Source organism: Lissotriton vulgaris, chromosome 7, assembly GCF_964263255.1.
Source record: "Lissotriton vulgaris chromosome 7, aLisVul1.2, whole genome shotgun sequence".
Classification (NCBI taxonomy): domain Eukaryota; kingdom Metazoa; phylum Chordata; class Amphibia; order Caudata; family Salamandridae; genus Lissotriton; species Lissotriton vulgaris.
This window is the reverse complement of record NC_141695.1, coordinates 1146655466-1146683353: the sequence shown is the minus strand read 5'-3', so window position 1 is coordinate 1146683353 and position 27888 is coordinate 1146655466.

The following is a 27888-nucleotide window of genomic DNA, read 5'->3' as shown; positions in this document are numbered from 1 at the left end:
AATTAACCAGATTATCCTGGGGGCCACATTTGTATATTGGTTGTATAATACTTCCATGCCACGATAATGGGATAAGGCCTGATTTAATTACATCATTGAACAAGAGTGTCAATAACTCCGGCCAATTACTTAATTTAGCTTTAAATATTGCATTCGGAATACCGTTTGGACCTGGCGCTCCGTTGGATCTAATCTTATTTATGGCTTTTTTTACTTTGAGCGACCAAGGCTCAATATCCACACTACATTGAGGGGGATGAATACAATCCTGCCTCCCTCCATTTGTTATTTTATACATGTAGGTAGAACCATTACTATTACCTTTATCAAACGCTGGGCATTGGGTATCGATTTTTTAATTAAAAAAGTTCACCCAACTTGCTTCATCTACATTAGCACTATTGCTTCTATTATTACCATTCTCGATGTTATTAATTATGCTCCAAAATAACCGCAGATCTTTGGATTTACAAGCATAATGTATCTTTGCCCATGTTGATTCATAATGAGCTTGCTTTGCTCTCCAGATTTCCCTCTTATATCCCTGTTTTAACTCTCTAATTTTAAGAGCTATGATATAAAGTGATAGGCTGTTTTTATTCCTGTACAGTAATCTTATTGCTTTATTAAGCCTTCTTTTTAGATATAGTAGGTGGGAAGAATACCACCCTGTTTTTTTAGGGTTCAGCGTTATTCCCCTAGAGGGCTTATCCCTAGCAAATTTAGCCAACAATTCATCACACAGATGTGTTCATAAATCAACCATGGATTTCCCTTCACCATGTCTGCACATCCTGTATTAAACAGGCAAGGACTCCCAACATATTTTCCTCCGTTTTTTCATTCCATGTTAGCCTTTTAAGATTAAAAGCTGTTGGAGCATAGATGAGACCTATTGTTTTTCTGTGTATTTTTTCCTGCCACTATGTCCTCTAAGTTCATTTTCACTCCACTCAACCCCTTCCAAGGTAGAAGACATACTCCTACTTTGTATCTGAAACATTACATTTTGTAGAGTTTTACTGTGGATAGTGGCAAAAGCATGCATTTTTTTTTCAATAAGCTTACATTTTATGACATATTACAAAAGTGAATATATTGTTGGTAATAAGCAAAATTATTGGTTAAGCAGTAAATTGGATAGTTCTTTTTTGATCATCTACAGCGTAGTACTCAAAGTACGGCCTCCGGGCCGCCAGCGGCCCGGCAGGCCTTCATTGGCGGCCCGCGGCCCTTGCCTTGCAGTTTCTATGTTTCAAGTGAGGCCGGCAGTAAACACAGATGACCGCAGGAGCATACGTAGTAAATACCTATTAAATACGTATTCACTATGTTTACTCCTGCAGCCATCTTCTGTGTTTACTGCCGGCTTCTGTGACGTCATACGCGGCACTGTCGGAAAGCTTCCCAAAAGGTCCTTTAAAAGTCAGCTGTAAGCGCTTTTACAGATGACCTTTAAAGGGCCTTTTGGGAAGCTTCTTGTTTCGTGTTGCCGATGACTTCCTCTTCTCCCGCAGCAGCTTCATCTTCGAATCACTATCCCTGAACAGTAGATGTAAGCACATTCAGAATTTTTGACGATTGCACCTGGAGAGAGAGACTGACAGAGAGAGACACAGAGAGAGAGACAGACAGACAAAGAGAGACAGAGAGAGAGAAACAGGCAGAGACAGAGACAGACCGCCAGAGACAGAGAGAGAGAGAGACGGAGACAGGCAGAGAGAGACAGAGGCAGACAGACCGACGGAGAGAGAGAGACAGGTAGAGAGAGAGAGAGTCAGAGACGACAGACAGACAGACAGAGAGACAGAAAGAGGCAGATAGAGGCAGATAGAGACAGAGACAGATAGAGACAGATAAAGATATATAGAGAAAGAGATAGATAGAGACAGATAGAGACAGATAGACACAGAGGCATATAGAGACAGAGATAGATAGAGACAGAGACAGAGATAGAAACACAGAGTGATAAATAGAGACAGAGACAGATAGAGACAGAGGCAGATAGAGATAATAGAGATAGAGATAGAGATAGAGATAGAGATAGAGACCGATAGAGACAGAGACATAGATAGAGATAGAGATAGAGATTGAGATAGAGGTAGAGATTATAGATAGATAGATAGATAGATAGATAGATAGATAGATAGATAGATAGATAGATAGATAGATAGATAGATAGATAGATAGATAGATAGATAGATAGATAGATAGGCAGGCAGGCAGGCAGGCAGGCAGGCAGACAGACAGACAGACAGACAGACAGACAGACAGACAGACAGACAGACAGACAGACAGACAGACAGACAGACAGACAGACAGACAGACAGACAGACAGACAGACAGACAGACAGACAGACAGACAGATAGATAGATAGATAGATAGATAGATAGATAGATAGATAGATAGATAGATAGATAGATAGATAGATAGATAGATAGATAGATAGATAGATGTGTGTATGCCGGGTCTGGTGGTTCAATGGACTTATGCCTCCACTGCAGAGGCTTGTGTTCGATATCATGGTCACAGGTTTTCTTTTTTGCTCTTGCCTGACCCTCACTGACCCCGCCCCCTCTGCCACAAACCACTCTGTAAATTTTGCCCCTGAGAGAAAGTTTGTGAGTACCCATGATCTAGAGGCATTGTCATGCAGATTTTCATACCCACATTGCTTTGCTGCCAGGATAAATAGGCATGTATCAATCAATGTCACAGCCCTTCAAAAATCAAGATTTTCATCAGTGTGAAACTTTGTGAAGTTGCAAAGTTTTCATACACCCTTTCAAACGTTGCAAGAAAGTGTTTTGCAACTTCACACACCCATAGAGCTGTCATGGTGTTCCCAGCAGCTGAATCCAGCTGTGCTGTAAAGGGCAGTCTTCATTTGATATAGACTTTGGTGTATACCACACCATCCCCCTAACTTTGCCATTCAACCCAGCCTCCCACTAGCCCTGCATTGCCTGCAAGTACACATTTATTAACAGTATTTTGTCCCCAAATCAGATGAATTTTTTTCAGGCTTTGTAATTTACATGAGGCATGGTTGAGCTATAACTCTGGATTTTCCTTAGAGTTGTGTTTGCCCAATTATTACATGCTGCCACTATATCATCTGAACATTAACAAAACTCCTGAATAGAAATATTTGCAGAAGGCAGGCCCATTCTGGATGTGTCATTATATAAATGCCACAATACACTAAAATACAATACCCACAGAAATAGCAAACATGCCATTTCAATTCCAATCACAACTTACAGTGCTAGTCCAACATTTGTCTCCTGCCGTTGTTTCTAAATGGAAATTCTTTGCAGATGCAAGGATAAGTGCTCTTGAAATGCCTTTCAACCCCCTATTTATGAACCCACAAACACTCATTATGTATCTCCCAACAGGAGACGATTGGCCCATAACCTGGATGAAGAAGTGGCCATTTTAAAAGAATTGTTAAAGTGTCATTGTAACTGACTATTCAAAGCTGTCCTTCCAATACTTTTACCTGTTGCCAGGTCAATAGGGCTGTTGTTCCTGTACATTTCATTGCAGTGTAATATAAGGTGATTGAATAGGCTAAAAGCGAGACTCCATGACCTTCACCAGCTTTACCTCTGCTGTTAATGTTGTTAATGTTAATGTACAGTATTAATGGTCTTGTTCTTAGCTATCTAATGGTCCGTTGAGAATGCACCTTTGGCCAGTCAGGTGTTCATTTACGTGCTCCTCAATTATTAGGTTATTTGGGCAGGTTTTAATGCAAAACAGAGCCCTTAAAATGTGCTAATGGCTATTTGTTGTTTGTATGTCCTAGGATGAACCTGGTTCACAATCTGGAGAGGGGTGCGAGAAGTTCAACAGAAGTGCCAGAACTATCAACTCCTTGAGCAGGTGCAAAATCGCAAAAACTGATGCAAAATGCCAGAAAGTGATGATCATTTAGGCCATAGTTAGCAATTAAGGGGCAGATTTACAAGCCCCTCGCGCCATTTTTACGTCACTTTTCCTATGTTAAAAATCACGCAAAAGTGGCGCAAGGGCCTTGTAAATAGGCTCCTAAATGTGCTGCACTGCACTGCATGAAAAGGAGAGAGGAGGACATCGCCATGTCTGCTAAGATGCAGCATCGCTGCACACGTCCCGTGAGCTGGTGCACACTATGGGGAAAGGTGCTACCCACACCATTTTGTACTAAAGGGCAAAGATAAGTGGCCCTAGGCACCCTTTGCTATGCTAGACATCACACACACATCTTTGCACTTCGGCGCAAAGATGTTTGTGGAACGAGAAGGCCCAGTTGTGCACCAGCACTTGGGAAGAGAGCAGCAGCGGTATATCTTAGGCGCTAGTCTACTCTCCCTCTCATGCAGCACAGTGCAGTAGGTTTGGTTACTGTGCTGCGTTGCGTCAAAAATCAGTAAATTTGTCTCAGGGATTTTAAACTTCACTATTTTTGGAGACCTCATGTATTTTAGCGAAAACAAGGTGGTGAAAAATCCCTTGTAGATTTTCCTTTAGAAGTTTTGTGCACAAGTAAATAAAGTTTTTGGCAAAACAATCTGGTGAATCAGTTTGCAGAAAATCTATTAGCCATCCGAAGTTGTGCGATGTTCTGGATTTGGAATCTGCATGCATCGCTCCAGGAGGAATTTTAATTTGCACGCGTTCCGATTTCTGGAATGTTTAATCGTTTCTTGCTGGGTCCCTCAAGTAAAGGGACAATACTATCTCTGCCACTCGAATAAAGCGTTGTAAGGCGTTGCAAAATGTACCATTTGGCACATTCACAATTGTTTTCTTTAAACTTCACCAGCTTCCTGTGCATGTTCAGTCGCGGGAACGTTCCTATCAGTGCTTAATTTGTTAAATAGTAAGGGGCATATTTACGAGTTCTGGCGCATCTCTGCATATCAGCAGAGATATGCCAGAACAAATGCGTCACACAAAACTACCCTTGCGTCATGGCAGATGCGCCGCATTTACAATGCGGCACGCCGTGGTGCAAGGGTAGGCAGATGCGTGACGCAACTCGTGACGTAAGGGCGGTGCATCGCTGGAGTCGCGTCGCAAGCGCGACGCAACTCCAGCAATGCTCAGGGCCGCCCAATACTTAACATGCTGCGTCAGTCCTTACACCTGCTTCAAGCAGGCGTAAGGAATTGACGTAGCAGCGTTGCGGAAAAGCCTGCGTGAAATCTTGTAGATTTCACGCGGGGACTTTTGCGAGGCGCACAGGCGCAGCTACGCCCACCCTGCGCGGGGACGCCCCCATTGGGGCGCTGGGCTTTATAATGTGACGCATCTCCCTAGATGCATCTCGTTGTAAATGCCTCGCAGGAATGCACCACGTTTACGCCACTGTTGCGTCGCGCAAGGCGGCGTAAACATGGCGCAAGGGGCTTGTAAATCTGCCCCCAAGTGCCGGTGCCCACATTTTTTCTCAGTGCTGAAGGTCGGGGTTGTACAATGTGAAACTCAATAGCCTTGAATTTACCACGTCTCTTTCTTCCGCCACCCTGTTCTCCCTACCCTCTTATCTCGCTTTTGCACGTTCTTTTGCATCCCTGCTTTCTACCATTAACACTGTCTTGCCATCTTTCTCTTCCTCTTTTTTTCATCCCTTTTTTCCGCCTTTCAGTCTCTTTTTCCAGGTCAAAATCAAAGTATGAAACATAAGTCCTGGTCCCCAAAAATAATTGCTGCTGGGCCCCATTTACCACCACCTGCTCAAATTAAGCTCTGCTGCTGCTGCAGCTACTGGGCCGCCAGTGTGCCGCTCAGTACTGATTTTTCATCTACCTGTCTGTGTTGCTATGATCAGCCCATTCCCTGCCCCTGTATAACAAGGGATTGGAATTCTCTGCAAAGGTTTGTGTTTTTGAAAGTTTCATGGAGAGTTGGAAGTAGTCCCCTGGACTACTGCCTGCCAGTGACGGCTCCTCCACTAAGGCGGAGGAGCATAGCCGCAGTACTCTGCAGCAGTTAAGAAAGGAACAAATAAAATGATGATAATGTAATGTTATTATCATTTTTAATTGTACACCTGCTGCTGCAGCTTTGTGTGAGGGTGCAGGGCGAGGCCGCAGAACAGGGGAGGAGTGGTTTGCCACGCCTAAGTGCGAAATGACTGTTGGGTCGGCCCTCTCGGGTCACCCAAACCAGTCATGCACACTTTCTCCATTCTCCATGCAGGCTGCATTACAGCCGGCATGTAGAATATGCCCACCCACCAGCCCCCGGTTGAGAGCCGTGTCAGGGCGTTCAGACCAAGCACAACGCTGCATTGCAGAGTTGTGTTTGGCTTAGGGGCGGGAGCCTGGCTGCCTGCTTCCTGTTCCTGGAGTAGGATGAAGGAGAGCAGGAGCAGAGGCGCTGGACCTGGAGGCAGCAAGGTAAGTATTATTTTTTTTTACATTGCAGCCTGCACCCTCCCCTCTCCCAGGTGCGCTCGCCCCGCCACCCGTGAGCCGCCCAGGCCACCACTGCTGCCTGCTACCCCTGAATTTTTACCGCAATTCACAATGGGGAGAGGACCAAATGGAACCCTTTTCCTTTTGCCGTAGGTTACACCAACTTGGGAGTCAATTGCTTTCCAATGGTTTTCAACTAGAATCCCTTTCAAAAACCATTGATACATAGTAATCTGAATCAGAATTGCAAAATGGTACTCAGCACGATCCCTCCAAATTCCAATGTGGTATCCATTTTTAAACCCATTTTAGGAGCTGGTAAAACTTTACTGACTCCTTAAAGGGATTCAGTGCATAGTACTAAACGTTTTAGGAGTCGCAATCCCACAAATTTAGAGAATGGCGGGGTTTGTAACCCCTAAGATGTTTAGTACATCTGACCCAATGACCTTTCACAGGGATTTCTCTGATTTGTTACAACCTTTTTACTTACAACATGGACATGAGTTGAGCTGAACATGAACTTGTTATAGGAGATTGCTTGGAGTTTACACAGTATAAGGCAGCATACTAAACCTCTGATAGACTGACACCAAACAGGTTTACTCTCCTTAATAATTTTTAGGAGATTTCTCACACGAAGCAAGCAAGGGGGTTCACTTTTTCACCTCCACCTGTAGCAGACTATATGTTTGTGGTGGTCATTGGTAGTCGAAAGATGCAAGTAAAAAAAGAAATAGCGGAGTTTACAAGGTAAAAGCAGAAACCACAGCAGTGAACTGATACTACGAGCATCTTCGAACTTTGCTCTTTCCACTGTACCAATCAGTGTGAGATGTGGGTCAGTTTGCGGGCCTCTGCCCTGGAAAACAAGAATGACTGAACTTCAGCCTACTGTCCTCTGACTTCTTTGTCAAGGCCAGTGGAAGGCATTTTTGGCTCACTAGTGCATGGAATTGTCAACTTTGAGAGACCAGGTACTGAAGTTGCACCATACCATCCACTCACCTCCTTGGCGATAAACAGTGGAATACATTTTGGTCTCAATAGTGCATGGTATTCTCAACTTAGTGTGACAATGTGCTGATGGAGCACTGTACCGTCCACTCACCTCCTTGGCGATTAACAGTGGAATCCATTTTTGGCTCACTAGTGCATAGAATTCTCACCTTAGGGTGACCAGATGCTGAATGTGCACTATGCCATCCAATCACCTCCTTGAGGAGGAACAGTGGAATCCATTTTTGGCTCACTAGTGTATGGTATTCTCGACTTAGGGTGACCAGGTGCTGAATGTGCACCATACCATTCAATCACCTCCTTGGCGATGAACTGTGGAATCCATTTTTGGCTCACTAGTGCATGGAATTCTCACCTTTGGGTGACCAGATGCTGAATGTACACTATGCCATCCAATCACCTCCTTGAGGATGAACAGTGGAATCAATTTTTGGCTCACTAGTGTATGGTATTCTCGACTTAGGGTGACCAGGTGCTGAATGTTCACCATACCATTCAACCACCTCCTTGGCAATGAACAAAGGAATCTATTTTGGCTCACTAGTGCATGGTATTCTCAACTTAGGGTGACCAGGTGCTGAAAATTCACCATACCATCCAATCACCTCCATGGCGATGAACAGTGGAATCCATTTTTGGCTGACTAGTGCAAGGTATTCTCGACTTAGGGTGACCAGGTGCTCAATGTGCACCATACCATCCAATCACCTTCTTGGCGATGAACAGTGGAATCCATTTCTGGCTCACTAGTGCATGGTATTCTCGACTTAGTGACCAGGTGCTGAATGTACACCATACCATCCAATCACCTCCTTGGAGATGAAGAGTGGCAACGATTTTGGCTCACTAGTGCATGGTATTCTTGAATTATGGTGACCAGGTGCTGAATGTGCACCATACCATCCAATCACCTCCTTGGCGATGAACAGTGGAATCCATTTTTGGCTCACTAGTGCATGGTATTATCAACTTAGGGTGACCAGGTGCTGAATGTGCACCATACCATTCAATCACCTCCTTGGCAATGAACAGTGGAATGCATTTTTGGTTCATTAGTGCACGTGATTCTCAACTGCAATTGTATATTTGTCACCCAAAAAGTGTTTTGAGTCTCCAATCTCTGTAAAGTAATAAAAATAAAGAAAGTACACCTAGTCGTCAGCACCCCTGGTTAAATCTTATTTGTACACATGGTTTCACCCAACGTGGCTGCGATGCCGCAATATTATTACTTTCCGGGCAAGGAACGAGCAAGGGAGTCATCGACCACGCGCAGTTAATTAAATCTAATGAGGGTCGCTGCAATTTGCAGATGGGATGTGATTAGGTAACTGCGACGGCCTTGCAAAAAGCGAAACCACCACTTCACCAACTTTTATCAGACAAGAAAATTACTGTAAATGGGTTTATCTGGCTGCATTAATGCAGCTGAAGAGCTGGAAATGGCACTTAATTGCTGGTGCTTTATCGACGCATTACCTATATGCTTTGATATCACAAACAAATGCGCAGGGCTATGTCTGAGCTCATTATGTCGAGCATTTGTAGTAGAAAGCTGGCTCTAGACCACAGAATCCGGCAATGTAAACATAGTGAGACAACTGAGACAGGGAAAACTCGGGAGATTAAAATCAAAGACATGAGTTTTGTCTTTTTCTGGTGCTATATGTGTTTGTTACTGTTTGCTACTTTGTATGTATTAAGATATTCAAATGTTTTTTTCTCCATATTTTCATATCTGGAGGTGTTATTGGTAGTGTGGAAATTCATCAGGTGGATAGACAATCCCTGATAGCCATGGGGTTGCCATGGAAGCCAACGGCAATCTGACATTGGATAAACTACGTAGTATTACGTAATCTTTCACTAAATACCACAAAAACAATTTTTACATTTGGTTCATATGTGCTAAACACTTTCTTCCCTTCAGTCCATCATCCTGTGATATCTGGCTTAAGGATATGGTTGACTGGGCTACAGCCGAGGAAATCATATGAAAAATGTGAGGCAGGATGAGCAGTTAGCCAGAGATTTATTTGTCTGGTCTAGCATGATCCACACAGGTCCACCTGACACTAAGCGCCCTTGAACATGTGGTGTTAGGCACCGCTCATTGTGGGGGCGTATGTGATTCCTTGGCCTGGTCATTGCCTATTGGGTTCCGGGTCAGAGTTGAAATACTGCAGGAAGTAAAGCATCGCCGAGTCGACCCAGATATATGCATAATATCAAAATGTGCTGGCTAGGGTGTGGCAAGCTACGGCCTTTTAGACAAATAGGCAGTGGTGGCTGCCAACTTCGGTGAGTGGAAAGGTGGGCAAATGGGGGTGGGTCAGTAGTTTCATAAAATCAAAACAATTAAGCAAATAAAAGAGAAATATACTTACTGTGCTGCTTGCTGCTGCATCGTCCATGCTCCGGCCTTCTTCCCTCGTAACTCCAGGGCCCCATCTATCTCTCTTAGCCAATCTTGGCGCTCCTCTCACAGCATCAGAGCAGCTCCAGGAGTGATGGAAGCGGCCTCTATCAGCGCTCACAAGAGCACTGGAGACTTTTGCTTTCTCTAGCCCAACTGTCTTAAAACAGCCGGGTTAGAGAGGTTTAAAGTGCGCATATCTGGCTGGGGGCAGCAAGATGGCCGGCCAAAGAGACATGAGCACTTTAACCAAGTGAAAAGGGCAGCCCACTCTCCTCCCTGCTGCTGCTACCATTCAGCAGCGACACCCCCCACCCCCGCTGTCCTGACACTTCGTTCGGGACGGCGTGACAAAAAATAAGATGGTAATGAATTAACTTCATTACCATTTTATTTTACCATCTCTGGGGGCATTTCTGAAGGGCGACGCTCGTCTGCAATAACGGAGGAGCCGCCCCTGCAAATGGGTGACACTGTGACTGTTAAGGATGAGTGTAAACCGTTTGTTGAAATACTTTGGGATTTTCAAAAGTTCACTGTATAACTTTGGCTGCAATGTACTGCTGAAATAGCTTGGAATATTGATATATAAACTCTAATGTCATGAATATGAAATGTTTTGCAAGTCAGCTGTATGATATCTTCTAGATTAAACCTAATAAAAACAATTAGAAAAAACACTTTCCTCGATTGGATTTTAGGAGTGCTGACCTGTATGAGACTGTGTGTCATCTACCATATGCTAAATCAGCCATACAGAAGCTCAAGATGGTATAAAAAGGGAACTTGAAGTATCAATATGTTAGGGGACATTAGATTGAAAATAAGTTTATCAGCAGAGAAGGTTCACGATTGCACTAATTGGTTTACCTTAGTATATATCCTTCTAGTTTAACCTTCTGTTGGAGACTGCATATTATCTTGGCCAAAGACAATCCGTCTACCTGGGAATCTACTGGGGCTGGTCTTCAAATTACCTAGAAATGATTTGCATTGAGATCATTTTTGTTAGAGAACAAAGAGGGAATGTGAAACCTAAGCAAATTGGATAGGCCTGGCAGTCGTTATCTGCCTTCATATTTTTGATTTCCATATATGTAATAATTATATGACCTATACTGCTTCCAGCACATACCTTGTAAAAAAATGTGTATAGTGTAAGGCCCAAAGTATTTCCTCAGCTAGCGCAGCTAAGGCTTTACCTCAAGCCTCTCACCTCATCCCACCTACACTTTGTGTCTCTCTATTTCACTTTGACAGGTTTTTTTTCTTCCCTGCTTTTTTGGTTTTGCCTGCCCAGCACTTGCACTGTGCGTGCAAAATCTTGTTGTTAAAATACAACATTTTAAAAGGGACTTATAGTCCGCCCACTACTTACCCATTGTTGGCTTTGTGGTCACTCTCTGTAGGACGGTAGGATCCTTCTAGCATGGTTACCCCCACTTTTTGCCTGGTGTCAGTGTGTTTTGACTAGTCTGACTGGGAGCCTGATGACCAGGACCCCAGTCTCTGTGCTTCTTCCCCAAATTGGACATAGCGAGTACTTGGTTACACTTCAGATTGGCTACTGGTGTGCCCTTGTAAGCCCCTAGTGTATGGTACTAAGGTAACTAGGGCATTGGTACACCAGGGATCTCCCATGGGCTGAAGCATGTATTATGCCACCAATGAGAGACCACTCAAATTAAGACTACAGGCCTGCCATTGCAGCCTGTGTAGGCTGGTGCTAGCATTACTTACACCAGATATACGTTTCCTTATATCTGAGGTAATTGCACCTCAAACCTATAAGTCACCCCTAAGGCTTTCAATCCTGAAGGCAGCGTGCTCGGTTATAAGTGAGCAGGACACCCCAGCAATGTTTGGAGTCCATTCTCCTGGGTTGTAAGTGCATTAGGTATTACAATACATGGAGTGACCTTGCATCACTAAGCAATGACCATCTCTGAACTGGCTGTAACAAACCCTGTCATGTTTGATATCAAATATTTTGGAATCATACCCCCACACCTTACACGGTGTGGAAGTGGGAGGTATGATTCCATGCACTGTGAAGCTTCTCCAGGAGGCCCTCAGTGCTCCTGGTACCAGTCTTCTAGACCAGGACAGCAAACTATGGCTTCTGCCGACCAGAGACACGATTCTGCCCTCCTGCTGCTGCGCCAAGCTCAAGTAGAGGAATGCAGGACAATAGGTATCCGGTCAAAGGGAGGTGTCACCACCTCCCAGACAGGACTTAGTGTAATGGGACAGAGTTGGGGCACTTGCTAGTGCCACTAAGACTGCTGGAAAGGCATACTTGGTGCCTTCCTTGCATACTCTACTTCAAACCTGTTCAGGGAGCTGTTGGCTCTGGCACGTAACTGGACAAAGGGCATGGGAGTATCCTCCCCACTGTCCAGCCCCTCAACTGGAAGGGACCCCTGAATCATTCCCACCCTTTCCTTTGGGTACTTAAGAGCTTACCTGTGGGTGGTTCATTAGATTTGTTGTGGCACAAGAATCAAATCCGATACCACTTCAACTTCGACCGTCTGGACACTCTGAACTTCTCTTGACTTCGCTTTTGGGAACTGAGACTGCAACTGGGAAGACTCCTGCTGCTCCTGGTCTCGTCATCCTGTAAGTCTGCAGCAATGTCTGTGCCTGTGCTCCATACAGGTTCTTCACTAGGCCTGTGGACATCCAAGAAACCCGAAGGAATCTCCCTTGGAGTGAAGGATTCAATCAATCAATAATCCTTTATTCGGTATTTAAAAAACACCATAAAAGTTCATATTTACACAATTAAAAGGGAAAATAAAAAATACAGTTCATAAACATGACATGCCCACTGCAGATTAAAGTTTAAAAAATGATTAACCAGAAATTCAATCAGCACAACCCTCTTGTATTCCTCAGCCTTAAAGCAACGTTAATGAAATTCATAACACAAACAACGTATGGTGATCATTGGCCCTTTGCAAGAATAATAGGGCAACCTTAGCTTGTCGAAACTTGGCCTGTTTTAAAATACCTACTAAAAATCTACGCCTAGGTAATACATAATATGGACATAATAATACAAAATGAAGGGTGTCCTGCGGAGACCGATTGTCGCAGCCGCAGGCACCCTTCTGCTCAACGGTTAGAGTAAAACCTGGCGGGTCAGCTAGTAGGTGGTGTAAAAGGTTGAGCCTAAAACGGGTGATTAAAAATCTATCCTGTGCATTAGGCATAAGAGCGAGATAAGGTTTCATGCCCTCCCCTGTTTTGACCAGACTATGCGCGCAGACTGTGGGTTTACCTCCTTCCAGTACTGTCCTGCGTGAGGCTACCTGTTCCAAGAATATTCTCTCAGGATTTGTCTTGAGGGACAATTTCCGCTGGGTTTATGAAGAGATCCTCACAGCCAATTCCTTCAAGGGATGTTTTTACATACATTAACCATGGGATTCTCATTCCCTTGTCCCTACCCAGACAGTCTCAGTGAAGGATTCACTTTCCTGCATCTGCAGGCACCACAACAAAACTGACCCATCTGTTGTTCCTGAGCTCCTATGGACTCCAAATGGTTCAGCAACAGAGGTGGTGGTTCTGCAGCTCCCTTGAGGCCTGTACTGTCTTTCTAGCAATTTGGAATCACTGGAGCAGTACCCCTGTGCACAGTGTTGACTTGCTGTTGCCAAGCCTTGTTGATGCTCTCCTCCAGAGGTCCTTGGGCTCCAAGACGCTCCATCCTCAAGCATCTCCTCTAACCAAGATCTTTGTCTGCACCACATTCTTTTCCCTGTGGGCCTTCATGCTTTTGTGAGTTGCTCAATATCCTCTTGTGACTTCTGGGCCTCTGGCCTGTGGGTCCTCTTGAGGGTCTTCTTTGGCTCCAGGGGGCTCCCCTGCTTGCTTGGGGCCTGCTCTGACTTTCGTACTCCTGGTAAGTCACTTGGACCTTGCTGGTCCCAACACTGCACCTTTATCAATAACTATGTTTTTTGCCTCTGCCAAGGCATGTTGGGGCCCCTGCCAGACACTGACCCCTTTACTCTTGACATCCAATGTGGAACAGCTTGTGACCGGCACCTGGTCTTCGTCAGCATCACCTGGTCCGTACAGCTGCAACTTCAAGGGAACCGTCAACTTTCCTGCATCTCTGACTTCAGTGGGCATTCATCTTCCTTGCCTCTTGGTCACTCCTGAGTGTTATAGCCTCTGTCCCTTCTGCTTGCTAGTACCTCTCAACTTGACTCAACCTTTGGGTTCCACCGTACTCTTCCACCTTCTTCACCAGCGGAATCTCTTCTGAAGTCCTCCATTGTGATCTATGGCTGTTTCCAGCACCACTTCACACCTATGCCCCCAGCTTCCCTGTTGTAAGTATCCTGGTTCCTGGGGTATCCATGGGTAGGGTGGCTCTCCAACCTCTGTCTTCCACAGGGTTTCTTTAGGATCTGCCAGGAAGGGCCCTTCTTCTTTAAAATTGCAACTGAGACTTACCCATTGACTTGAATTGAGCACCCCCTCGTGTTCTCATACTGCACATGACCTCTGTGTGGTTTCTTGGCTCCGCAACTCTTGTACGTGTTCTGGGTACACTCTTGACTTCAGTCGTGGTTCACATTCTACTATTTTAGAATATGGTTTGGTCTCCCACTGGGGACCACTGTCTTTTTGTGCTTCTCGTTTATTCTATTGACAAGTATTGTGTGTATTGTGCATATATCTCTGGGTAGGAGATACTGTCTCTTGTTAGGGAGTGTTGATTATAAATACATATTTTTTATAACCACACAATGTGGTTCTTTTTCACTTAACTCACTCCATAAGATTAAGTGCTGATAAAACAAGCTTTTTTACGTTCCTTCTTGGCTAAACCTGAAGGTTGCTCTCTACAGCTACCAATTAGAGAGCTTTCTAAGGTTGTCTACGACTATTAAAATCACCATAAGGGTTGTCTGGATTAGTGCAGGGTGCTACACTTACATAAGTGAGCAACATTTAGTAAGCCAGCCTCCTACACTCTCATTTTCTTGCTACTCACTGGTCAGCAGCCTCAGGGTGAAATGATCCGGTTTCACATAGTCTTTCCTCTTCCTCACATTCAGCTGATCCTTGGAGCCTGGATCAAGTACAATTTCCGGTTGGTGACCAGTGTCCTTCCACTAGCCACATGCTTCTCGAGGTACTTTTTTGTTACATTCTATCACTCCATAAGCATGCACATGTTTTCTAACCGTCTCTCTTCCACCCTCGCATTTCTTCTGTGTCCTTGCATGCATCTAGAGCCTCTTGCCCCAGGTAGTTGTTTGTTCCTTTTTGGCAGGCATGGGCAAATTAAGCTTTTTTTTGCGACCTTGCACCTGATTGCTTGTGTGCCTGAGTCACTCCTGAGGCGGAAGCCGGGAGGTTGTGTTGATCTGTTGATCTGTTGCTCTTGAACCATAATTACTTTTAAATCGGTGTATTTTAACATTGAATTGCAACTTTCCCAACTTTAACTAAAATTGCTTGACTAATAAGCTTTACTCTGCCAACTCCTTCCGCCCTCCTCCCCGCAGCCCTGGGCCACTCCCAGACGAGTATCGACGCTGTGGAGTTGGTCCCGGGCACAGAATTGCGGCGGCCATATTGGGTGTAGCTGGAACTCCCCGCGCTCTAGTTGCGCATAAAAGGGGCCCCCTTCGACCTTGCACCTGATTGCTTGTGTGCCTGAGTCCCCCCTGAGGCGGAAGCCGGGAGGTTGTGTTGATCTGTTGCTCTTGAACCGTAATTACTTTTAAATCGGCGTATTTTAACATTGAATTGCAACTTTCCCAACTTTAACTAAAATTGCTTGACTAATAAGCTTTACTCTGCCAACTCCTTCCGCCCTCCTCCCCGCAGCCCTGGGCCACTCCCAGCCGAGTTTCGACGCTGTGGAGTTGGTCCCGGGCACAGAATTGCGGTGGCCATATTGGGTTTAGCTGGGACTCCCCGCGCTCTAGTTGCGCATAAAAGGGGATGTTCATGCCTCCGCGCAGCGGACGCGGTCAGCGGACGCACCGGACCTGTGCCGGAGTCGTGCCAGAGTCCTGCCCGTCTGCGCCCGTCCGCGACCATCTCGCTGCCTCGACGGTCGTCTACCCTCTTGGCTCTATTCTTAACCCCATCTCCTACAGCAGGGAACAATTATTAGGTCTTAACCCTACTCGCTGCAACTTTTTGCACATAATTTCTTCCGATAATAACCCCCACGCCCACCCTTTCACCCACTGTAGTGATGAAAATAGTGCTTGTAATCTCCTGAAACAATCCCCCCTCCATCAGACACCTAACCAACACCCTTCAACTAGTAAAACCATTAACATTAAAGCGGGCTTAATCAACTGCCGTTCTCTAGTCAAACATTCCTTAGACATTGCGCAAACACTTGAAGACGATAAATGGGATCTCCTTTTTTAACTGAGACTTGGTTGGGGGACGAATGCAATCCTGCCTTGAACCTAGCTGTCCCCTCAGATTACAGCATACTGTGTGCTAATAGACAGAGCCCTAATCCAGGTGGAGGGGTTGCAATAATCTATAGATCACAATGGACCATTTCATCATTCCCCTTTGCCCAAATTGGTTCTATTGAGGCATTACCATTCTGTATCCAATTCGCTGCTAACATCACCTGTTCAGGCCCTCTGGTCTACCGTCCTCCCAAATGCAAACTTATGCATCTCCCATCACTTTTGGACTATGCTCTCCAAGCTTGTTCCCGCTATTCGAATTTCACCTTGCTTGGTGATTTCAATCTTCATGTAGATAATGTCCACGATCAAACCACTATAAACTTTCTGTCCACCCTCTCTGATGGCGGCTTGAATCAACTGGTCTCCAACCCTACCCATAAGGCTGGACACATTCTTGACCTGATTTGTACAAATCTGACAGATATCTGTATCAGTGAACCATACCCGGTGATCTGGTCAGACCACTTCTTCGTCCCTTTTTCCTTTTGCCTACAACATCAGGATAGACCTAGACTCCCGGCCAAAACAGAAGGCCGTAACTGGAGCAAGATTACCCTTGATAGCGTAACGGCTCATCTCCCCCCGACTGCCCCAACAGAAACCATAGACCTTGATTCTAGGTTAACCGATCTCAACAATAGAATTTCTTCTGCCATAAACATTATTGCTCCTATCAAACCTATTAAAACTTTTCGAGCTGTTCCTTCTGCACCCTGGTACTCTAACGATCTGCGTAAATGCAAATCAGCTTGTAAAATCTTGGAGAGATGTTGGAGACAAACATATTCCTTGGACAGTAAACAACTTTACAAATCAGCCCTCAAAGATTATAGAAAAAAGTTAATTGAGCACAAGAGAGTATATCTGGAGGAGAAAATTAACCGAGCCCACGGCTCATCCCGAGAAATCTTTAACACTGTCAGAGCCTTTACCGATCCTATGGCCCTTAAACGTCAATCCCCAGCGTCCCAATCTCTCTGTGACCGCCTTTCGGACTACTTTGAGGACAAGATTGCCACCATTTATGCCTCCTTCCCAGACAAAAAATCCCCATTGCCCACTGACAACAGCCCAGTCAACTTAGTTTTCACCCCTGACAACTCTCCAGACAAAAAAACCTCACAGCCCATCGATAATAGCCCAGTCAATTCAGTTTCCTCCCCTGTTTTTACTAATTTCGCAGAAATCTCCCTTGAACGTTCTTTGACAGAACTATCAAAATGTAAGTCAGGGTCTCCCACAGACCCTTGGCCAGCCAAACATTACAAATCCCTGGCCCCGCTTCTTAATCCATTTCTTAATGAGATTTGGAATGATTCATTCCGGACAGGTATCTTCCCTAATTCCTGGAAGCATGCCCGTCTGGTTCCTATTCTTAAAAAACCCAATGCTGATCCCAACGAACCATCCAATTATAGACCAATCTCGCTGTTACCAGCACCTGCAAAGGTACTTGAAAAACTAGCCCATCAACAACTAGGGGACTTCCTTGAATCCAACGGCTCCTTTCACAACTCCCAACATGGGTTCAGAACCGGTCATAGCACCGAGTCGGCATTAATAGAAATGGCTGACTCTGTAAGATGGAGACTGGATGAAGGATCTCGAGCAGTGTTGGTGCTGCTCGACTTGTCGGCAGCATTCAACACCGTCTCCCACCCAGTTCTCCTTGACCGACTTCAATCTAAGGGCATTCAAGGTAAGGCACTGGAATGGCTTACCTCCTTTTTAAAAAACCGAACTCAAGCGGTTTTCACCCCTTCTTACACCTCGGCTAATCGTCCTCTGAAGTGAAGGACTGGGTTATTTAAGACCCAGCGGTGCCAGGGGACAACACCTGAAACCTTCGTTGGTTACCTGTTCCGGCGTACAAATGACAGAGACACGGGACACTTCCTTCGGCGTCAAAGATTCGAGGTTTATTTACTGCAGGGAACACAGAAGTCACGACAAGTACAACACGTGCAACTTGGGGAGACTGCTTCAAATTGCTACTGTGGATCGCTCCTTTTATACAGTTTTCTCCCATAGGGTTACATAGTACACAAAGGTTTACAACTCGGTTCCCATCATTATCCCTGAGAGGGGTCGCTTTGGTCACTTTGATACATCTGAGGTCCGGGGCATAAGTGCGGAAACATTTGGCGGTTCCCAACTGTAAAAACCCATCTTCCCACCATTAGTACATTCCAATCGACAGTAAAACAGATCGAAGAAGGAACAAGGACAGGTGCAGAGGAAGATGGAAACAGTGGGGAGATCGGAAAGGGTGTAAAAGGGGAGGTATCAGGAAACACGAGCTACAGGCATCAAAGGGACGTGCCTAATGAGATGCACGGCTGAGACAATAGTCCGGCACGGCAAGATGAGCCTTGAGCGGGGCCAACTGCCTTACAGTATCATCCCCCTCATCATAAAGACAATTTCAAAGAACATGTGTCTTCCGCAAGAGTTTTGGGAATCCCAGGGTCGCGAAGCGGACAGCGTCCGTTCGCTGGCTACCTGAGGGCAAGAAACAAAATGGATGCTATATCTAAGATGGAACCCGTGGGTACAGATGAAAAACCCACGTAACAAACGAACGGTTTAGGTTAGCACAGCGAAACTGCGCACACCCACTAAACTCGTCATTTGCGGTTCATAGATATCAGACTCGACCATATTCGTACGAGTCGAAAACACCACTTACAATCGTCACGGAACCTCAGAAGTGGGGAGTCCCACAGGACTCCTCACTTAGCCCCCTCCTATTTAATGTTTACTTTTCCCCATTAGCAGAGATCATCGCCCAATCAGGTATAAAATCTACCTCCTATGCTGATGACATCCAGCTACTGTTTGCTTACAACAACCCTAATCAGTCCACCTTCGACCCATTAAAGAACTGCCTCAACAACATAGCCAGTTGGATGGACGGCAATTTCCTTCGGCTTAATGCCGGTAAAACTGAGGTCCTCTTCTTCCACCAATCCTCCCCCCTTGATTCCAATCTTTGGTGGCCCCATGAATTAAAAACACCCCTTACACAGAGAATCTGTGAAGAATCTTGGAGTCAGATGGGATACCAGTCTCTCATTTGATAGACAAATCCAAATGGTATCGGCTGCATGCTTTTCGAAAATCAGAATGATCAAAAAATGAATTCATTTTTTACCCAACAACACCAGAAGAACAATCATTCAGGCATTGATCACATCCCATTTGGATTATGCCAATGGCCTTTACATCGGGCTTTCCTCTGGCCTTTGCCATCGCCTTCAGATGGTTCAAAATGCCGCAGTCCGCCTGGTCTGTGGCATTTCTTTGCGTGACCACATCTCCCCTCACAGACGACGTCTCCACTGGCTTCCGATCAAACAAGAGCAGAATTCAATGCCCTGACTTTGACCCACCGAGCTGTTAGGGGCAAGGGCTCTGCATATTTCTCCTCCTCCCTCTGCCCCTACAGCAACACCAGACACCTCCGCTCCAGCTCTAAAAATGTTCTTGTCATTCCTAAATTTAAAAAGGTACGTTCAGGTGGAAGAACGTTTCAAGTAGGTGCCACCACTCTCTGGAGCAACCTTCCCCAACTGATTCGACTTATCCAAGAAGAACTACCATTCCGAAAAGCTGTAAAATCATTCTTATTCTGTTAAACTCCATCAAGAGCCAGTAAATCAATATACTCACATACAACGAGCGCCGGGACACCCCGTTGGGGTAGCCGTGCGCTATACAAGATACACTAAATAAAAATAAATGATGTTGAGCAGACGCCGAGACTCTAAGCTGCTTCTCCAGCTCCAAAGTTGGCAGCTCTGGCAGTTACGCCACACCCTCTCCCCTCTTTCCAAGCCTTGCTTTATTCAGCTGTCTGAATGGAGGGCACTCTAAGGAAAACACGCAGACAATAGCAAGGATGTTTTGCCCTTAAATTCACTCTGTCTGAGGGCATCACAGGACCCCTGTTCATTTCAGTAGATTTGCAAATTATAAGACCAATTGCCTAACAAGTAAACATTATTTTGTTTTCAAAATTATAAAGCATTCATAACATCTATCCCCACAACAAGGCTTTTACAATGGCTACAGTTGGCGACTTTTGTAAATTTTAGAAAATTTGTTCACAGCTTTGTGCAGGCAGCATCCATCAGCAAGAGCTTTTTCTTCTTGCTTCTCCCATTATCTTTTCTTACTCATTGTTGGCGCCTGCACTTTTCTCACACTGACCACCGTAGCACTCCGATCCTTCTCCATCCAACCCTTTTGGCACCTTGCTTTCAGCACAGGCAGTATCTTGTTGGAAGCACCAAGGAAGGCTTTTTACACCTTTATTATGCAGTGCTCCTTCGAACAAAATCTCACCTCTTTCACGCTGTTTACTGTTTGCCCAGTCCTCCGAGCTTTACAGAGCGCTAAAAAACAAGAGAAGATGCAACAAAACTCTACAAAGAGCCTGTAGTTGCTTGAAAAACACAATTTACAGCAAGCCGTTTTATTGCACCAAGTTTAATTTGGTTTGTCATGTGAGGGAGGGGTAATTTTTATGCCTTTACTTGCGTACCCGTTGTGCGTTGCTGCAATCTCAGAAGAAAGGAAATGTAAGGAAACTTGTTATGATACCATTCAATTGTGTCATTTTTATTGAAACTTATTCATTTTAATATGGAAAACATTTTAATGTGTTGTTTTAATTCTGTTTATTTATTCGAGAGCTTGTGGATACATGTTTTTTTTGTTTTTCCATCTGGTGCGTACATGAATAAATCAGAAGGTTTTCCGGAGCATGAGCTGGCCACATACAGTTGTCCATGTGAGAAGCACGGATTCTCCAAATCTAGTCCACACACTTGCAGCGATTGTCCTTGTGCTTTGTTGATGGTCATTGCAAAAGAGAGTTACACCTGTAAACATTGCATACACGAATAAATCAGAAGGTTTTCCCACGCGTGAGCTGGCCACATACAGTTGTCCATGTGAGAAGCATGGATTCTCCAAATCTAGCCAACACACTTGCAGCGATTGTCCTTGTGCTTTGTGTATGGTCATTGCAAAAGAGAGTCGCACCGGAAAGTGTAAACGTTCAGTATTGGAAAGATTATGAGGGCCCTGGGGGGCCAGGGGGCTGATATTTAACACATTTTTCTTTTTTTTTTGCCAGAAACCTTCGCTGGAGTGTAATCAACAACTTTTAACAATTTTCTTTACATTTATTTATTTTTTGGGCCAGAATCCTTTGCGGGAGTGTACTCAACAACTTCCCAAAGTTTCATGGCGATCGGATGAATGGTGTAGTAATGCATAAAGGACAAACAGACATACTTTCGATTTTATATATATAGATAATGAGTTAAGTTCTCACAGGGAATACCACACTCTTGCTAAAATGTAGCCACTATAGTGAGCCATGAGCCATGAGGACCACCCGGTGGTGGCTCACAGCCCCGAATATGCACCTTTGTCATCCTCTGGCCAGGAATGCCCAGAGGCTATCTAATAAGGGGGCATTGACCGCACAAGGTCTTGCGCCAGCACTGATACTATGTGTGTGTATCCATCTTTGTTTGGCTGACTGATAATGCAGGCCACACTCACCAGGTAGCCGCAGGACACAGAGGTGTGATGCCACATTGGCAATGAAGGTCCACCACGCTTGCCCGGGCCACTGCCTATGGAGACATTCCTACAAGGAGTCAGCTCGAGCTGTGCCAGAGTGCTGTTAACTCTACGGCCCCACCCTGCTCGCATGTGGCCATTGTATGACGCCAATCATGCTGTGTTCCAGGATTGCTGTGAACTATCACACGGGTAGTTTCTTGCCTGCACTGTGTTCTGTGTACCTCGCCCAGCTGCTCCAATCACCACCGCTGCCAGTATGCCCTTCAGCCACGGCCGTCGAGCCCTCTGGCCTGCCGCTGAATGCAATGCCCATTCTGCCAAGCGACTTCTGGTCTGTACCGCGCTCCCGAGGAGTTTAGCATGCACCATTGCCCGAGGTGTTTACACTGTTGGCCCGCTGTGTCACAAGCTGCAGGTATTGTTTAAAGGCACAGCACATTATGGGAGGAGGAAAAAAGTGAACAAAAAGTCTATAAAAACAATTGGACAAAAGACATCCTAAAAAAAATACAGTGATACAATGCATGCCTGGCAAGCGTTGTCGAGGGAAGTACACCTAGCCCGATACCCACACGGAGAGGCCCCTCACAATAACATAGGACTGACTGGATAAGTGGGAAGGAACATCTGACTATGGCTGATGAGGCTAATGCAGTCCCACCGCAAGGGCAACAACATAGGCAGCTCTAGCAGCAACAAGTGCTAGTGGGTGTACTGCAGCCCTTCAGTGAGCTCATCGACCCTGCTACTGCCTTACCCTGGTGGAAGACATGGGTAGGAAGGCTAGAAAATTACTTTGTTGCCACCTGAAAGAACAATAAAGCTATGAAGAGCTCACTAATGCTCCACTACACATAATAAAAGATCTACAAGTTATTCAAGCACGTCTCCAACAAAGGTGCAGCAGTGAGAGCCCTCAATGCACACTTTGATCCACACATGGACTTGGAGAGTTTCAAACTCCGCCAGGCCTGTCAACAGGAAGCAGAGTCTATCGATACTTTTATGCATGCCAGCGCAAACTATCCAGTACATGCACTGCAGTCGACCAACCAAAAGAAATAAGGGCACAAATCTTCCCAGGATGCTGAAACTAAACACTAAAAGGCCTCATCCTAAGGCAACCAGACATTAGTCTGGACGACATCCTCATCATGGCTAGGTTTCAAAATCTGTCTGCTGCCAAATGGACATTGCCATAACACAGACACCAGGAAAGGCCCCCAATGTGAAAGTAGGAAGAGTCAACGCAAGGTACATTAGAGAGCAGACTAACAAACCTAGGGTGCCTGCCCTCACCACTGATGGGGTTCTGCTGCAGGTATTGCGGTTGCAACAAACATCCCATGGAAAACTGCCCTGCTCAAGGATGCACCTGTTCAAACTTTGGTAAGATCAATCATTTTGCAACGGTAAGTCAGGACAGGCAGAGAGGGAGAGGCGCCAAAGGGAGGCGTACCTCAACAAAGGTGATGAGACTGCTGCCCATGCATGAACCCGAACCCCCAAGAGCTGGCAAGTATCCACAATGACACAGACACTGGCTCAAAGACTGGTCATCAGAAGATGAAGTGAAAGTATTCTTCATTTCATTCACGGATGACCTGAAAAGACAGAGAAGGCCGGGACCCACATGTGTTGTAGAGATTGCTGGATCGGAATCAAAGCTCTCATTGACTCAGGGGCATCAGTGAATGTATGGGAATACAGAAATACCTGTGCCTCCTACCTCAACCCACACTGTCCGGGTCACACACCAAAACTTTCACATAAGGGAGTCAGTCTCCACTACCTCTCAAGGGAGGCATGACAGTGAGTGTGCAATCAAATGGCCACGAAGACAGCATTCTACTTGGCTTACAAAGAGGTCAACACCCTACTAGGAAGCCACACCGCAGAGGAGGTGGGGCTCGCATCATTCGCATGAAGCATCAAAGCTCATCAAGTTGATGAGTTACGGAGCCAGTTCCCCAAACTATTCAGAAGTCTAGGATGTCAGAAGCCCCAGCCAGTCACGATGCACATCGAAAAATCAGGTAAACCCATAGCCCTCCACCACCAATGTGCCCCGTTCCACATGAGACCACTAGCTGAACAAGAAGGGATAACCTATAAAGTGTAAGTGTGATTGAAAAAATCTCTGGGCCGACCCCCTGATTATAGCTGAAAAGTTGAAACAACCTGGCAGAGTGCATTTGTGCTTCAACATGATCCTCCTGAATAAGGTGATAAAAAGGGAGAGACACATCATGCCTACAATAGAAGATATTATTGATTGTTTAAACAGAGCACAGTGGTTCTCAAAACTAGCTCTTAACATAGGATACCATCAGCTGCTCCTGTCTGAAGAAAGTTGATTCATAACAACATTTTCCACTCACCTGGGGCTACACCAATACAAAAGACTCAGCTTTGGCATTTCCTCAGTAGCTGAAGTATTCTAGGATGCCATACAAGAGACACTGTCAAGGCTCCAAGGTGTCATGAACGTAAGTGATGACATCCTCATCCATTCCACAGCTGCAGAGGAACACCACAAACACATGCAAGCAACTTTGAAAGGCCTCTGAGAGCCCAGCGTCACTGCACACAAGTAAAAGTGATCCTTCTTCCAAACATCTATAGAATTCTTCGTATACGTTTTCAATAAGGAAGGGGTGCAGCTTGATCCTCAGATGTCGGATGCCATCAAACAGACCCCCTCACCAACCACTACATTGAAGGTGTGCAATTTTCTGGGCAAGGCCACCTATTGTGGCAAGTCCATTCCCAACCATGCAACAGTCGCTGAGGCCCTGAAAGCCCTAACCAAGATAGATGCCTGCTGGGAGTGGAGCCACAAGGAGAAAGATGCATTCCAGAAGATAGTCAACCCCCTGAGCAAAACGAAGATGCACTACTTAGACCCAAAGAAGAGGACCGAGAGGCTCATCAAGGCGAGTCCAGTGGGCCTAGGGACTGTGCTCACCCAAGAGGTTGAACCCGGGAGATTGGCACCATTAGCATTCGCTAGCAAGGCACTCCCACCAACTGAAACACGGTATGCCTAAATCAAAGGGGAAGTCCTCACCATCCAAAGGGGAAGCCCTCGCCATCAAATGGGCAAGTGGGCACTTCCACCTCTACCTCTGCAGGAGACTCTTCAGAGTAGTCACTGATCACCAATCACTCATCAAAAAGATCTGTCGATGAAACCCCAGATTAACGCAGTGGTCTCCTCTAGTTTCTTTCACTTACGTAAAATTCGTAAGATATCTCGATTTCTTTCCACAGAGGCTCTCACCCTGGCTTTACTGGCCCTGGTAATTTCCAGGCTAGATTATGCCAACTCCCTCTATGTTGGCATCCCCGCCTACCAGCTGAATCGATTACAGCTGATCCAGAATCAGGCTGCACGACTGATCTTCAAACAGCCCAGGCACCAGCATGTTCGCCCACTGCTTAAAACCCTTCATTGGCTTCCTGTGGTCGAACGGTGCAACTTTAACTTGGGCTGCACCATCTTTAAAGCATTAGCCGGCCTCTGCCCAGCTTTCATCTCTTCCCTTCTCTATCATTATGCCCCTTCCCACAATCTCCGATCTTCCCATCTTGCTTCACTTAAAACCCCTATTTTCAATCGCAAGAAACATGGAGGGCTCAGATTCTCGTTCCTTGCCCCTTCCTTTTGGAATGCACTCCCTCGAGAGTTTAAGCTCACCACTTCTTACCCCTGTTTCAGGTCCCTCCTGAAAACACACTTGTTCTGTAAAGCACATAATTAGTTCCCTCCTCTTCCCCTCCCGCTTGTTCCTACCTGTCTCTATACTGCCTACAGCGCCATGAAACCGTTGGGTGTAAGTGCGCTCTATAAGAATTTTTTACATTTACATTACATTACTCATCCAACAATTCTGGTGTATGGCACCCTATCAGTCGCCTCAAATCGAACACTTGGCCATCCAGCTACAACATTACCGCATCGATGTTGTCTATTGGCAGGGGTCAAAAACCCAGCAGATTTCATCTCATGACATCACAACAAATCACAGAAAAGACAACGATGACACAGTGACAACTGAGGAGTACGTCCGTCTGGTGTCCCTAGGAGCCTGCTCGAAAGCACTGAGTTTGTGTGAAATCACAGAGGCCACAAAGAATGAAGCGGTGCTGATGAAGATGAAAGATAACCTACAACAAGCTTTGTGGCAGAACTTCATATGTGACACCAATAGCTGGCTCGGCCTGTATTAGGAGAGACTCATCCAAATGTGGGGAGTGTATTATGAACTCAGTACCACTAATGACTTCCACATACTAAGAGGGTGCAAGTTGGTAATTCTCTTGAGCCTACAACACCAAGTATCAGCTCTGGCCCATGGAAGCTATCAAGGAACAGCAAAAATGAAGTCACGCATGCAGGAGAAAATGTGGTTCTCAAACTTTGAGGCCACCGTACACCGTAGATGTCAGCTTACCTGCTGCCCAGAGCAGAAATTACTGAAGAACCCTGCACCACCCCTAGTCCAAATTGAGTATGGACTTATAAAGGAGTTATAATGACTGGAGCACCGAAGAGATCTCAGACAGCTCACATCACCAGCAATATAACCTGTGACCAAATCCATAACTAAGCCAGCGGCTCAGAAAATTTGTGAGCCAAGTTGAGAGACAATGCTTGATACCAAGTTGGTAAGGAATGTCGTGAGCCACCCAGACAATCCCACAATGATTGACTGCCCCAGATATGCACCTTTGTACATCCTATGGCCAGGCATGGCCTGAGTCTATATAATAAATGGGCATTGACTGCACGATGTCTTTCGTCCGCACCAATACTATGTGTCTGTATCCCTCTTTGCATGGCTGACTGATAATGTAGGCCACACTCACCAGTTAGCCGCAGGAGACAGAAGCGTCCATCAACAGACAGTGTAAGGGTGACTTAATACATAATAATGCTTACAGTTTTGTAAAATGTACTTAGCACTTTACATAAGCACCAGTTACATTACACATTCATTTTTTGTAGTCGCTGGGAAATTCGGGGCCAGATGTAGGAAGGCCATTACCGGTCAGTAACAGCCGAAATTGGCCGTTACCGACCGGTAATAGCCTTTTCTTATGTAGGTGGTATATTTACTGATTCAGTAAATAACGAATCGGTATTTACTGATTTGCTGGCAGATGCATCAAAGTAATGTTTTGCGAGTCCTTAATAGCGAATTTTAAGGAATCGCTATTAAAGACTCGCAAAACGGGATGCATGTAGGAATCTCAATGTTATTAGCGATTCCTTAAGATTCCTTATTACCGATTCGGTAATAGCTAATCGCTAATAAGGAATGGCTTCCCCATTCATTCCTATGGGCCTAAAGGCCCATAGGAATGAATGGGGAAGCCATTCCTTATTAGCGATTAGCTATTACCGAATCGGTAATGTTCCGCTATTTCAAGGGTGCCAGGGTGTCCAAAGGACACCCTGTTGCACCCCTGAAATGGACCTGTGCACGAATGTTACACACACACATGCCCTAAGGGCATGTGTGTGAGCAACATGTAACTTTAAAAAATGCACAAAAGTGCATTTTTCAAAGTTTTAGCAAATTACCACGAAGTTCAACTTCATGGTAATTTGCTCCCCCTATTAGCGAAATCGCTATTTTTTTGGGTTTCATGCATTGCATTTAAGGAATCTCATTTTGGGATTCCTTAAATGCAGGAGCAATTTAAGGAATCGCTATTTAGAGATTCCTTAAATTGCGATTTCAGCATTTGGGATGATGCATCCCAAATGCTGAAATACCGGGAGCAAACGGCCAGATTCTGAGATTCTGCCCGTTTGCTCCCGGTATTTTCTTTGATGCATATGCCTGTTGGTATTTACTGAATCATCATTTACCGATTCGGTATTTACTGAATCGGTAAATGAGATGTAGGAAGCACTTTAAAGAGTGCTTTTGTGCTTTAAGGATTCGTTATTTACCA